Below are 15,141 nucleotides of genomic sequence, written 5' to 3' on the forward strand. Positions count from 1 at the left end.
AGATGAAAACTGAGGTGAGTTTCAGAAAGCTTTCCCGATCCCACGGTGTAGCATCCGCTGGGTTTCCAATGAGTGCTTTCGCTGTCGGAAGATTGCGTTGAACCTGGAGAGTTGGGACCCATGGAATGGGGAGCACGCAGGATTCCTTTCAAGGGTCTGCATTTGCTTTCCCAACCTCACCAATCGTCTCAGCCCCAAGAGTGTCCAGCCTTATGTCTTCTGCCGCTGGGGCTGTAGATGTGGTCAATCCTGGTTGCATGCCAGTCCCTGAACGCATTTTGGAAGAATTTCTCTCTGTTTTGCCCTGCTTGTTTCTTCTTTATGTTGGAAATGTATCCTCAGAATGGGTCTGAGCTGATTTTCCCTTCTGGTTTTAGGCCGCTTTACACACACTTGATGCACTTACACAGAGATATCAAGACTTAGCTTTTAAGATGCTTACTAGTCGGATAGATACTTGTGCGATGAACAGGGTCTGGTGAGTCCAGTTGATTGAGCAAGGAGTAGGTCGTGTCCATTCCATATTCGGTTTTCGGAAGGGTATCTGTGCTCATTTCAAACTCGAGTTTTATGCGTCACCCCACCTCACCTTTCCCCTGAAGCAGGCATAAGTGTGTTTTCTAAAAGCGTGACTCTGTTCTGTTTGGGGATTCCGTTCATGGCGAGCGATTTTTACATTCCCTCGATAAGTGATATCATAAGTTTCTTTTTTTGTGCGACTGATTTCACTGAGGATGATCGTACCTAAATCCACTCAGGATGCTGCTACCAGCCTCATGACGTGGATTTCATGGCTGAGTGACACTCCATTGGACCTCCGTAGCACCACTTGTCCACTTGTCCACTTGTCTTTGTCCACTTGGCTCTTTCCTGGGATATGAAACGTGTACCGGAGTGGAGGTTCTTGTCAAGACAGTAGCCCTCAACTTTGGGGTCCCTGTGTCTGTTTGATTTTTTCATTTTCCCAAGGTCAACGCCCATGTGTGGAAGTGCCCTATGCTCTGTGGTTCTGTGTTTTACATGGTTTGGGAAAGAGGATACACTTGTGAAGATTGGCTGTTGGCCATTGACATCCCGCCCATCAGCTTAACAAGGCTCCCTTGACTCCGTGGGCTGTCCTGCCTTTCTGGTTTTTAGACTTTTTTCGCCTGGCCCTTTTGCCCCGGGGGGGGGGCGAGAGATTTCTTTGTAGTGCTGATTTGCTCTCCCAGGTTGCTTGGTTGGCCAAAAAGGGCGTATGCGTTTTTTCCTGAATATATTCAGGAAAAAACGCATACGCCCTTTTTGGCCAACCGCATCATTGTCCACGTTCTGGCGCTTTTCATGTGCTATCGGGGCCATTCCGATGTACCCGTTGACATCCGTTTCCTGCAATTCTGCCTTGCGTTCAACGCCTCTTCGTAGCCTGACCTCAATATATTTTGGGGCGATAGTTATCGTTTAGAACTCTGCAGGTTTGGGAAGTGCAGTGCCCCTGATCTCCATTTCCCAAGTCGCTTTTTTGTGAGTGGGACGCAACACGGCTGGATGGCTTCACGCCCTCTTGTCGATCCGCGGTGGCAGGCTGAACCTCTGGTGAATTCTTCTTCGTGATGGGAAATGAGAGTGACATGTGCCCGACCAAACACCTCCAGCGAGTCTCTCATTGGTTCCCCCTCTTGCAGTTCATCCTGCGGACAAATTGCAGACGGTACGAAAGAGGCATGGAAAGGCGCCGAGTCTCCAAGTGGGGAGATTGTTAGTAAGGGGGCCTGAATGGAGAACACGAGCACCAGGAGATGAAAACTGAGGTGAGTTTCAGAAAGCTTTCCCGATCCCACGGTGTAGCATCCGCTGGGTTTCCAATGAGTGCTTTCGCTGTCGGAAGATTGCGTTGAACATGGAGAGTTGGGACCCATGGAATGGGGAGCACGCAGGATTCCTTTCAAGGGTCTGCATTTGCTTTCCCAACCTCACCAATCGTCTCAGCCCCAAGAGTGTCCAGCCTTATGTCTTCTGCCGCTGGGGCTGTAGATGTGGTCAATCCTGGTTGCATGCCAGTCCCTGAACGCATTTTGGAAGAATTTCTCTCTGTTTTGCCCTGCTTGTTTCTTCTTTATGTTGGAAATGTATCCTCAGAATGGGTCTGAGCTGATTTTCCCTGCTGGTTTTAGGCCGCTTTACACACACTTGATGCACTTACACAGAGATATCAAGACTTAGCTTTTAAGATGCTTACTAGTCGGATAGATACTTGTGCGATGAACAGGGTCTGGTGAGTCCAGTTGATTGAGCAAGGAGTAGGTCGTGTCCATTCCATATTCGGTTTTCGGAAGGGTATCTGTGCTCATTTCAAACTCGAGTTTTATGCGTCACCCCACCTCACCTTTCCCCTGAAGCAGGCATAAGTGTGTTTTCTAAAAGCGTGACTCTGTTCTGTTTGGGGATTCCGTTCATGGGGAGCGATTTTTACATTCCTTCGATAAGTGATATCATAAGTTTCTTTTTTTGTGGGACTGATTTCACTGAGGATGATCGTACCTAAATCCACTCAGGATGCTGCTACCAGCCTCATGACGTGGATTTCATGGCTGAGTGACACTCCATTGGACCTACGTAGCACCACTTGTCCACTTGTTCACTTGTCTTTGTCCACTTGTCCACTTGTCTTTGTCCACTTGGCTCTTTCCTGGGATATGAAACGTGTACCGGAGTGGAGGTTCTTGTCAAGACAGCAGCCCTCAACATTGGGGTCCCTGTGTCTGGTTGATTTTTTCATTTTCCCAAGGTCAACGCCCATGTGTGGAAGTGCCCTATGCTCTGTGGTTCTGTGTTTTACATGGTTTGGGAAAGAGGATACACTTGTGAAGATTGGCTGTTGGCCAATGACATCCCGCCCATCAGCTTAACAAGGCTCCCTTGACTCCGTGGGCTGTCCTGCCTTTCTGGTTTTTAGACTTTTTTCGCCTGGCCCTTTTGCCCCGGGGGGGGGGGGGTGGCGAGAGATTTCTTTGTAGTGCTGATTTGCTCTCCCAGGTTGCTTGGTTGGCCAAAAAGGGCGTATGCGTTTTTTCCTGTACGCCCTTTTTGGCCAACCGCATCATTGTCCACGTTCTGGCGCTTTTCATGTGCTATCGGGGCCATTCCGATGTACCCGTTGACATCCGTTTCCTGCAATTCTGCCTTGCGTTCAACGCCTCTTCGTAGCCTGACCTCAATATATTTTGGGGCGATAGTTATCGTTTAGAACTCTGCAGGTTTGGGAAGTGCAGTGCCCCTGAGCTCCATTTCCCAAGTCGCTTTTTTGTGAGTGGGACGCAACACGGCTGGATGGCTTCACGCCCTATTGTCGATCCGCGGTGGCAGGCTGAACCTCTGGTGAATTCTTCTTCGTGATGGGAAATGAGAGTGACATGTGCCCGACCAAACACCTCCAGCGAGTCTCTCATTGCTTCCCCCTCTTGCAGTTCATCCTGCGGACAAATTGCAGACGGTACGAAAGAGGCATGGAAAGGCGCCGAGTCTCCAAGTGGGGAGATTGTTAGTAAGGGGCCTGAATGGAGAACACGAGCACCAGGAGATGAAAACTGAGGTGAGTTTCAGAAAGCTTTCCCGATCCCACGGTGTAGCATCCGCTGGGTTTCCAATGAGTGCTTTCGCTGTCGGAAGATTGCGTTGAACCTGGAGAGTTGGGACCCATGGAATGGGGAGCACGCAGGATTCCTTTCAAGGGTCTGCATTTGCTTTCCCAACCTCACCAATCGTCTCAGCCCCAAGAGTGTCCAGCCTTATGTCTTCCGCCGCTGGGGCTGTAGATGTGGTCAATCCTGGTTGCATGCCAGTCCCTGAACGCATTTTGGAAGAATTTCTCTCTGTTTTGCCCTGCTTGTTTCTTCTTTATGTTGGAAATGTATCCTCAGAATGGGTCTGAGCTGATTTTCCCTGCTGGTTTTAGGCCGCTTTACACACACTTGATGCACTTACACAGAGATATCAAGACTTAGCTTTTAAGATGCTTACTAGTCGGATAGATACTTGTGCGATGAACAGGGTCTGGTGAGTCCAGTTGATTGAGCAAGGAGTAGGTCGTGTCCATTCCATATTCGGTTTTCGGAAGGGTATCTGTGCTCATTTCAAACTCGAGTTTTATGCGTCACCCCACCTCACCTTTCCCCTGAAGCAGGCATAAGTGTGTTTTCTAAAAGCGTGACTCTGTTCTGTTTGGGGATTCCGTTCATGGGGAGCGATTTTTACATTCCTTTGATAAGTGATATCATAAGTTTCTTTTTTTGTGGGACTTATTTCACTGAGGATGATCGTACCTAAATCCACTCAGGATGCTGCTACCAGCCTCATGACGTGGATTTCATGGCTGAGTGACACTCCATTGGACCTACGTAGCACCACTTGTCCACTTGTTCACTTGTCTTTGTCCATTTGTCCACTCGTCTTTGTCCACTTGGCTCTTTCCTGGGATATGAAACGTGTACCGGAGTGGAGGTTCTTGTCAAGACAGCAGCCCTCAACATTGGGGTCCCTGTGTCTGGTTGATTTTTTCATTTTCCCAAGGTCAACGCCCATGTGTGGAAGTGCCCTATGCTCTGTGGTTCTGTGTTTTACATGGTTTGGGAAAGAGGATACACTTGTGAAGATTGGCTGTTGGCCATTGACATCCCGCCCATCAGCTTAACAAGGCTCCCTTGACTCCGTGGGCTGTCCTGCCTTTCTGGTTTTTAGACTTTTTTCGCCTGGCCCTTTTGCCCCGGGGGGGGGGCGAGAGATTTCTTTGTAGTGCTGATTTGCTCTCCCAGGTTGCTTGGTTGGCCAAAAAGGGCGTATGCGTTTTTTCCTGAATATATTCAGGAAAAAACGCATACGCCCTTTTTGGCCAACCGCATCATTGTCCACGTTCTGGCGCTTTTCATGTGCTATCGGGGCCATTCCGATGTACCCGTTGACATCCGTTTCTTGCAATTCTGCCTTGCGTTCAACGCCTCGTCGTAGCCTGACCTCAATATATTTTGGGGCGATAGTTATCGTTTAGAACTCTGCAGGTTTGGGAAGTGCAGTGCCCCTGAGCTCCATTTCCCAAGTCGCTTTTTTGTGAGTGGGACGCAACACGGCTGGATGGCTTCACGCCCTATTGTCGATCCGCGGTGGCAGGCTGAACCTCTGGTGAATTCTTCTTCGTGATGGGAAATGAGAGTGACATGTGCCCGACCAAACACCTCCAGCGAGTCTCTCATTGGTTCCCCCTCTTGCAGTTCATCCTGCGGACAAATTGCAGACGGTACGAAAGAGGCATGGAAAGGCGCCGAGTCTCCAAGTGGGGAGATTGTTAGTAAGGGGGCCTGAATGGAGAACACGAGCACCAGGAGATGAAAACTGAGGTGAGTTTCAGAAAGCTTACCCGATCCCACGGTGTAGCATCCGCTGGGTTTCCAATGAGTGCTTTCGCTGTCGGAAGATTGCGTTGAACCTGGAGAGTTGGGACCCATGGAATGGGGAGCACGCAGGATTCCTTTCAAGGGTCTGCATTTGCTTTCCCAACCTCACCAATCGTCTCAGCCCCAAGAGTGTCCAGCCTTATGTCTTCTGCCGCTGGGGCTGTAGATGTGGTCAATCCTGGTTGCATGCCAGTCCCTGAACGCATTTTGGAAGAATTTCTCTCTGTTTTGCCCTGCTTGTTTCTTCTTTATGTTGGAAATGTATCCTCAGAATGGGTCTGAGCTGATTTTCCCTGCTGGTTTTAGGCCGCTTTACACACACTTGATGCACTTACACAGAGATATCAAGACTTAGCTTTTAAGATGCTTACTAGTCGGATAGATACTTGTGCGATGAACAGGGTCTGGTGAGTCCAGTTGATTGAGCAAGGAGTAGGTCGTGTCCATTCCATATTCGGTTTTCGGAAGGGTATGTGTGCTCATTTCAAACTCGAGTTTTATGCGTCACCCCACCTCACCTTTCCCCTGAAGCAGGCATAAGTGTGTTTTCTAAAAGCGTGACTCTGTTCTGTTTGGGGATTCCGTTCATGGCGAGCGATTTTTACATTCCCTCGATAAGTGATATCATAAGTTTCTTTTTTTGTGGGACTTATTTCACTGAGGATGATCGTACCTAAATCCACTCAGGATGCTGCTACCAGCCTCATGACGTGGATTTCATGGCTGAGTGACACTCCATTGGACCTACGTAGCACCACTTGTCCACTTGTCCACTTGTCTTTGTCCACTTGTACACTCGTCTTTGTCCACTTGGCTCCGTAGCACCACTTGTCCACTTGTCCACTCGTCTTTGTCCACTTGGCTCTTTCCTGGGATATGAAACGTGTACCGGAGTGGAGGTTCTTGTCAAGACAGCAGCCCTCAACATTGGGGTCCCTGTGTCTGGTTGATTTTTTCATTTTCCCAAGGTCAACCCCCATGTGTGGAAGTGCCCTATGCTCTGTGGTTCTGTGTTTTACATGGTTTGGGAAAGAGGATACACTTGTGAAGATTGGCTGTTGGCCATTGACATCCCGCCCATCAGCTTAACAAGGCTCCCTTGACTCCGTGGGCTGTCCTGCCTTTCTGGTTTTTAGACTTTTTTCGCCTGGCCCTTTTGCCCCGGGGGGGGGGCGAGAGATTTCTTTGTAGTGCTGATTTGCTCTCCCAGGTTGCTTGGTTGGCCAAAAAGGGCGTATGCGTTTTTTCCTGAATATATTCAGGAAAAAACGCATACGCCCTTTTTGGCCAACCGCATCATTGTCCACGTTCTGGCGCTTTTCATGTGCTATCGGGGCCATTCCGATGTACCCGTTGACATCCGTTTCCTGCAATTCTGCCTTGCGTTCAACGCCTCTTCGTAGCCTGACCTCAATATATTTTGGGGCGATAGTTATCGTTTAGAACTCTGCAGGTTTGGGAAGTGCAGTGCCCCTGAGCTCCATTTCCCAAGTCGCTTTTTTGTGAGTGGGACGCAACACGGCTGGATGGCTTCACGCCCTATTGTCGATCCGCGGTGGCAGGCTGAACCTCTGGTGAATTCTTCTTCGTGATGGGAAATGAGAGTGACATGTGCCCGACCAAACACCTCCAGCGAGTCTCTCATTGGTTCCCCCTCTTGCAGTTCATCCTGCGGACAAATTGCAGACGGTACGAAAGAGGCATGGAAAGGCGCCGAGTCTCCAAGTGGGGAGATTGTTAGTAAGGGGGCCTGAATGGAGAACACGAGCACCAGGAGATGAAAACTGAGGTGAGTTTCAGAAAGCTTTCCCGATCCCACGGTGTAGCATCCGCTGGGTTTCCAATGAGTGCTTTCGCTGTCGGAAGATTGCGTTGAACCTGGAGAGTTGGGACCCATGGAATGGGGAGCACGCAGGATTCCTTTCAAGGGTCTGCATTTGCTTTCCCAACCTCACCCATCGTCTCAGCCCCAAGAGTGTCCAGCCTTATGTCTTCTGCCGCTGGGGCTGTAGATGTGGTCAATCCTGGTTGCATGCCAGTCCCTGAACGCATTTTGGAAGAATTTCTCTCTGTTTTGCCCTGCTTGTTTCTTCTTTATGTTGGAAATGTATCCTCAGAATGGGTCTGAGCTGATTTCCCTGCTGGTTTTAGGCCGCTTTACACACACTTGATGCACTTACACAGAGATATCAAGACTTAGCTTTTAAGATGCTTACTAGTCGGATAGATACTTGTGCGATGAACAGGGTCTGGTGAGTCCAGTTGATTGAGCAAGGAGTAGGTCGTGTCCATTCCATATTCGGTTTTCGGAAGGGTATGTGTGCTCATTTCAAACTCGAGTTTTATGCGTCACCCCACCTCACCTTTCCCCTGAAGCAGGCATAAGTGTGTTTTCTAAAAGCGTGACTCTGTTCTGTTTGGGGATTCCGTTCATGGGGAGCGATTTTTACATTCCCTCGATAAGTGATATCATAAGTTTCTTTTTTTGTGGGACTTATTTCACTGAGGATGATCGTACCTAAATCCACTCAGGATGCTGCTACCAGCCTCATGACGTGGATTTCATGGCTGAGTGACACTCCATTGGACCTACGTAGCACCACTTGTCCACTTGTTCACTTGTCTTTGTCCACTTGTCCACTTGTCTTTGTCCACTTGGCTCTTTCCTGGGATATGAAACGTGTACCGGAGTGGAGGTTCTTGTCAAGACAGCAGCCCTCAACATTGGGGTCCCTGTGTCTGGTTGATTTTTTCATTTTCCCAAGGTCAACGCCCATGTGTGGAAGTGCCCTATGCTCTGTGGTTCTGTGTTTTACATGGTTTGGGAAAGAGGATACACTTGTGAAGATTGGCTGTTGGCCATTGACATCCCGCCCATCAGCTTAACAAGGCTCCCTTGACTCCGTGGGCTGTCCTGCCTTTCTGGTTTTTAGACTTTTTTCGCCTGGCCCTTTTGCCCCGGAGGGGGGGGTGCGAGAGATTTCTTTGTAGTGCTGATTTGCTCTCCCAGGTTGCTTGGTTGGCCAAAAAGGGCGTATGCGTTTTTTCCTGTACGCCCTTTTTGGCCAACCGCATCATTGTCCACGTTCTGGCGCTTTTCATGTGCTATCGGGGCCATTCCGATGTACCCGTTGACATCCGTTTCCTGCAATTCTGCCTTGCGTTCAACGCCTCTTCGTAGCCTGACCTCAATATATTTTGGGGCGATAGTTATCGTTTAGAACTCTGCAGGTTTGGGAAGTGCAGTGCCCCTGAGCTCCATTTCCCAAGTCGCTTTTTTGTGAGTGGGACGCAACACGGCTGGATGGCTTCACGCCCTATTGTCGATCCGCGGTGGCAGGCTGAACCTCTGGTGAATTCTTCTTCGTGATGGGAAATGAGAGTGACATGTGCCCGACCAAACACCTCCAGCGAGTCTCTCATTGGTTCCCCCTCTTGCAGTTCATCCTGCGGACAAATTGCAGACGGTACGAAAGAGGCATGGAAAGGCGCCGAGTCTCCAAGTGGGGAGATTGTTAGTAAGGGGGCCTGAATGGAGAACACGAGCACCAGGAGATGAAAACTGAGGTGAGTTTCAGAAAGCTTTCCCGATCCCACGGTGTAGCATCCGCTGGGTTTCCAATGAGTGCTTTCGCTGTCGGAAGATTGCGTTGAACCTGGAGAGTTGGGACCCATGGAATGGGGAGCACGCAGGATTCCTTTCAAGGGTCTGCATTTGCTTTCCCAACCTCACCCATCGTCTCAGCCCCAAGAGTGTCCAGCCTTATGTCTTCTGCCGCTGGGGCTGTAGATGTGGTCAATCCTGGTTGCATGCCAGTCCCTGAACGCATTTTGGAAGAATTTCTCTCTGTTTTGCCCTGCTTGTTTCTTCTTTATGTTGGAAATGTATCCTCAGAATGGGTCTGAGCTGATTTTCCCTGCTGGTTTTAGGCCGCTTTACACACACTTGATGCACTTACACAGAGATATCAAGACTTAGCTTTTAAGATGCTTACTAGTCGGATAGATACTTGTGCGATGAACAGGGTCTGGTGAGTCCAGTTGATTGAGCAAGGAGTAGGTCGTGTCCATTCCATATTCGGTTTTCGGAAGGGTATGTGTGCTCATTTCAAACTCGAGTTTTATGCGTCACCCCACCTCACCTTTCCCCTGAAGCAGGCATAAGTGTGTTTTCTAAAAGCGTGACTCTGTTCTGTTTGGGGATTCCGTTCATGGGGAGCGATTTTTACATTCCCTCGATAAGTGATATCATAAGTTTCTTTTTTTGTGGGACTTATTTCACTGAGGATGATCGTACCTAAATCCACTCAGGATGCTGCTACCAGCCTCATGACGTGGATTTCATGGCTGAGTGACACTCCATTGGACCTACGTAGCACCACTTGTCCACTTGTTCACTTGTCTTTGTCCACTTGTCCACTTGTCTTTGTCCACTTGGCTCTTTCCTGGGATATGAAACGTGTACCGGAGTGGAGGTTCTTGTCAAGACAGCAGCCCTCAACATTGGGGTCCCTGTGTCTGGTTGATTTTTTCATTTTCCCAAGGTCAACGCCCATGTGTGGAAGTGCCCTATGCTCTGTGGTTCTGTGTTTTACATGGTTTGGGAAAGAGGATACACTTGTGAAGATTGGCTGTTGGCCATTGACATCCCGCCCATCAGCTTAACAAGGCTCCCTTGACTCCGTGGGCTGTCCTGCCTTTCTGGTTTTTAGACTTTTTTCGCCTGGCCCTTTTGCCCCGGAGGGGGGGGTGCGAGAGATTTCTTTGTAGTGCTGATTTGCTCTCCCAGGTTGCTTGGTTGGCCAAAAAGGGCGTATGCGTTTTTTCCTGTACGCCCTTTTTGGCCAACCGCATCATTGTCCACGTTCTGGCGCTTTTCATGTGCTATCGGGGCCATTCCGATGTACCCGTTGACATCCGTTTCCTGCAATTCTGCCTTGCGTTCAACGCCTCTTCGTAGCCTGACCTCAATATATTTTGGGGCGATAGTTATCGTTTAGAACTCTGCAGGTTTGGGAAGTGCAGTGCCCCTGAGCTCCATTTCCCAAGTCGCTTTTTTGTGAGTGGGACGCAACACGGCTGGATGGCTTCACGCCCTATTGTCGATCCGCGGTGGCAGGCTGAACCTCTGGTGAATTCTTCTTCGTGATGGGAAATGAGAGTGACATGTGCCCGACCAAACACCTTCAGCGAGTCTCTCATTGGTTCCCCCTCTTGCAGTTCATCCTGCGGACAAATTGCAGACGGTACGAAAGAGGCATGGAAAGGCGCCGTCTCCAAGTGGGGAGATTGTTAGTAAGGGGGCCTGAATGGAGAACACGAGCACCAGGAGATGAAAACTGAGGTGAGTTTCAGAAAGCTTTCCCGATCCCACGGTGTAGCATCCGCTGGGTTTCCAATGAGTGCTTTCGCTGTCGGAAGATTGCGTTGAACCTGGAGAGTTGGGACCCATGGAATGGGGAGCACGCAGGATTCCTTTCAAGGGTCTGCATTTGCTTTCCCAACCTCACCCATCGTCTCAGCCCCAAGAGTGTCCAGCCTTATGTCTTCTGCCGCTGGGGCTGTAGATGTGGTCAATCCTGGTTGCATGCCAGTCCCTGAACGCATTTTGGAAGAATTTCTCTCTGTTTTGCCCTGCTTGTTTCTTCTTTATGTTGGAAATGTATCCTCAGAATGGGTCTGAGCTGATTTTCCCTGCTGGTTTTAGGCCGCTTTACACACACTTGATGCACTTACACAGAGATATCAAGACTTAGCTTTTAAGATGCTTACTAGTCGGATAGATACTTGTGCGATGAACAGGGTCTGGTGAGTCCAGTTGATTGAGCAAAGAGTAAGTCGTGTCCATTCCATATTCGGTTTTCGGAAGGGTATCTGTGCTCATTTCAAACTCGAGTTTTATGCGTCACCCCACCTCACCTTTCCCCTGAAGCAGGCATAAGTGTGTTTTCTAAAAGCGTGACTCTGTTCTGTTTGGGGATTCCGTTCATGGGGAGCGATTTTTACATTCCCTCGATAAGTGATATCATAAGTTTCTTTTTTTGTGGGACTGATTTCACTGAGGATGATCGTACCTAAATCCACTCAGGATGCTGCTACCAGCCTCATGACGTGGATTTCATGGCTGAGTGACACTCCATTGGACCTACGTAGCACCACTTGTCCACTTGTCCACTTGTCTTTGTCCACTTGTCCACTCGTCTTTGTCCACTTGGCTCTTTCCTGGGATATGAAACGTGTACCGGAGTGGAGGTTCTTGTCAAGACAGCAGCTCTCAACATTGGGGTCCCTGTGTCTGGTTGATTTTTTCATTTTCCCAAGGTCAACGCCCATGTGTGGAAGTGCCCTATGCTCTGTGGTTCTGTGTTTTACATGGTTTGGGAAAGAGGATACACTTGTGAAGATTGGCTGTTGGCCATTGACATCCCGCCCATCAGCTTAACAAGGCTCCCTTGACTCCGTGGGCTGTCCTGCCTTTCTGGTTTTTAGACTTTTTTCGCCTGGCCTTTTTGCCCCGGGGGGGGGCGAGAGATTTCTTTGTAGTGCTGATTTGCTCTCCCAGGTTGCTTGGTTGGCCAAAAAGGGCGTATGCGTTTTTTCCTGAATATATTCAGGAAAAAACGCATACGCCCTTTTTGGCCAACCGCATCATTGTCCACGTTCTGGCGCTTTTCATGTGCTATCGGGGCCATTCCGATGTACCCGTTGACATCCGTTTCCTGCAATTCTGCCTTGCGTTCAACGCCTCTTCGTAGCCTGACCTCAATATATTTTGGGGTGATAGTTATCGTTTAGAACTCTGCAGGTTTGGGAAGTGCAGTGCCCCTGAGCTCCATTTCCCAAGTCGCTTTTTTGTGAGTGGGACGCAACACGGCTGGATGGCTTCACGCCCTATTGTCGATCCGCGGTGGCAGGCTGAACCTCTGGTGAATTCTTCTTCGTGATGGGAAATGAGAGTGACATGTGCCCGACCAAACACCTCCAGCGAGTCTCTCATTGGTTCCCCCTCTTGCAGTTCATCCTGCGGACAAATTGCAGACGGTACGAAAGAGGCATGGAAAGGCGCCGAGTCTCCAAGTGGGGAGATTGTTAGTAAGGGGGCCTGAATGGAGAACACGAGCACCAGGAGATGAAAACTGAGGTGAGTTTCAGAAAGCTTTCCCGATCCCACGGTGTAGCATCCGCTGGGTTTCCAATGAGTGCTTTCGCTGTCGGAAGATTGCGTTGAACCTGGAGAGTTGGGACCCATGGAATGGGGAGCACGCAGGATTCCTTTCAAGGGTCTGCGTTTGCTTTCCCAACCTCACCAATCGTCTCAGCCCCAAGAGTGTCCAGCCTTATGTCTTCCGCCGCTGGGGCTGTAGATGTGGTCAATCCTGGTTGCATGCCAGTCCCTGAACGCATTTTGGAAGAATTTCTCTCTGTTTTGCCCTGCTTGTTTCTTCTTTATGTTGGAAATGTATCCTCAGAATGGGTCTGAGCTGATTTTCCCTGCTGGTTTTAGGCCGCTTTACACACACTTGATGCACTTACACAGAGATATCAAGACTTAGCTTTTAAGATGCTTACTAGTCGGATAGATACTTGTGCGATGAACAGGATCTGGTGAGTCCAGTTGATTGAGCAAGGAGTAGGTCGTGTCCATTCCATATTCGGTTTTCGGAAGGGTATGTGTGCTCATTTCAAACTCGAGTTTTATGCGTCACCCCACCTCACCTTTCCCCTGAAGCAGGCATAAGTGTGTTTTCTAAAAGCGTGACTCTGTTCTGTTTGGGGATTCCGTTCATGGCGAGCGATTTTTACATTCCCTCGATAAGTGATATCATAAGTTTCTTTTTTTGTTGGACTGATTTCACTGAGGATGATCGTACCTAAATCCACTCAGGATGCTGCTACCAGCCTCATGACGTGGATTTCATGGCTGAGTGACACTCCATTGGACCTCCGTAGCACCACTTGTCCACTTGTCCACTTGTCTTTGTCCACTTGGCTCTTTCCTGGGATATGAAACGTGTACCGGAGTGGAGGTTCTTTTCAAGACAGTAGCCCTCAACTTTGGGGTCCCTGTGTCTGGTTGATTTTTTCATTTTCCCAAGGTCAACGCCCATGTGTGGAAGTGCCCTATGCTCTGTGGTTCTGTGTTTTACATGGTTTGGGAAAGAGGATACACTTGTGAAGATTGGCTGTTGGCCATTGACATCCCGCCCATCAGCTTAACAAGGCTCCCTTGACTCCGTGGGCTGTCCTGCCTTTCTGGTTTTTAGACTTTTTTCACCTGGCCCTTTTGCCCCGGGGGGGGGGGGGGCGAGAGATTTCTTTGTAGTGCTGATTTGCTCTCCCAGGTTGCTTGGTTGGCCAAAAAGGGCGTATGCGTTTTTTCCTGAATATATTCAGGAAAAAACGCATACGCCCTTTTTGGCCAACCGCATCGTTGTCCACGTTCTGGCGCTTTTCATGTGCTATCGGGGCCATTCCGATGTACCCGTTGACATCCGTTTCCTGCAATTCTGCCTTGCGTTCAACGCCTCTTCGTAGCCTGACCTCAATATATTTTGGGGCGATAGTTATCGTTTAGAACTCTGCAGGTTTGGGAAGTGCAGTGCCCCTGAGCTCCATTTCCCAAGTCGCTTTTGTGAGTGGGACGCAACACGGCTGGATGGCTTCACGCCCTCTTGTCGATCCGCGGTGGCAGGCTGAACCTCTGGTGAATTCTTCTTCGTGATGGGAAATGAGAGTGACATGTGCCCGACCAAACACCTCCAGCGAGTCTCTCATTGGTTCCCCCTCTTGCAGTTCATCCTGCGGACAAATTGCAGACGGTACGAAAGAGGCATGGAAAGGCGCCGAGTCTCCAAGTGGGGAGATTGTTAGTAAGGGGGCCTGAATGGAGAACACGAGCACCAGGAGATGAAAACTGAGGTGAGTTTCAGAAAGCTTTCCCGATCCCACGGTGTAGCATCCGCTGGGTTTCCAATGAGTGCTTTCGCTGTCGGAAGATTGCGTTGAACATGGAGAGTTGGGACCCATGGAATGGGGAGCACGCAGGATTCCTTTCAAGGGTCTGCATTTGCTTTCCCAACCTCACCAATCGTCTCAGCCCCAAGAGTGTCCAGCCTTATGTCTTCTGCCGCTGGGGCTGTAGATGTGGTCAATCCTGGTTGCATGCCAGTCCCTGAACGCATTTTGGAAGAATTTCTCTCTGTTTTGCCCTGCTTGTTTCTTCTTTATGTTGGAAATGTATCCTCAGAATGGGTCTGAGCTGATTTTCCCTGCTGGTTTTAGGCCGCTTTACACACACTTGATGCACTTACACAGAGATATCAAGACTTAGCTTTTAAGATGCTTACTAGTCGGATAGATACTTGTGCGATGAACAGGGTCTGGTGAGTCCAGTTGATTGAGCAAGGAGTAGGTCGTGTCCATTCCATATTCGGTTTTCGGAAGGGTATGTGTGCTCATTTCAAACTCGAGTTTTATGCGTCACCCCACCTCACCTTTCCCCTGAAGCAGGCATAAGTGTGTTTTCTCAAAGCGTGACTCTGTTCTGTTTGGGGATTCCGTTCATGGCGAGCGATTTTTACATTCCTTCGATAAGTGATATCATAAGTTTCTTTTTTTGTGGGACTTATTTCACTGAGGATGATCGTACCTAAATCCACTCAGGATGCTGCTACCAGCCTCATGACGTGGATTTCATGGCTGAGTGACACTCCAT

This window comes from Kogia breviceps, chromosome 3 (genome assembly GCF_026419965.1).
Source record: "Kogia breviceps isolate mKogBre1 chromosome 3, mKogBre1 haplotype 1, whole genome shotgun sequence".
Taxonomy (NCBI): Eukaryota; Metazoa; Chordata; class Mammalia; order Artiodactyla; family Physeteridae; genus Kogia; species Kogia breviceps.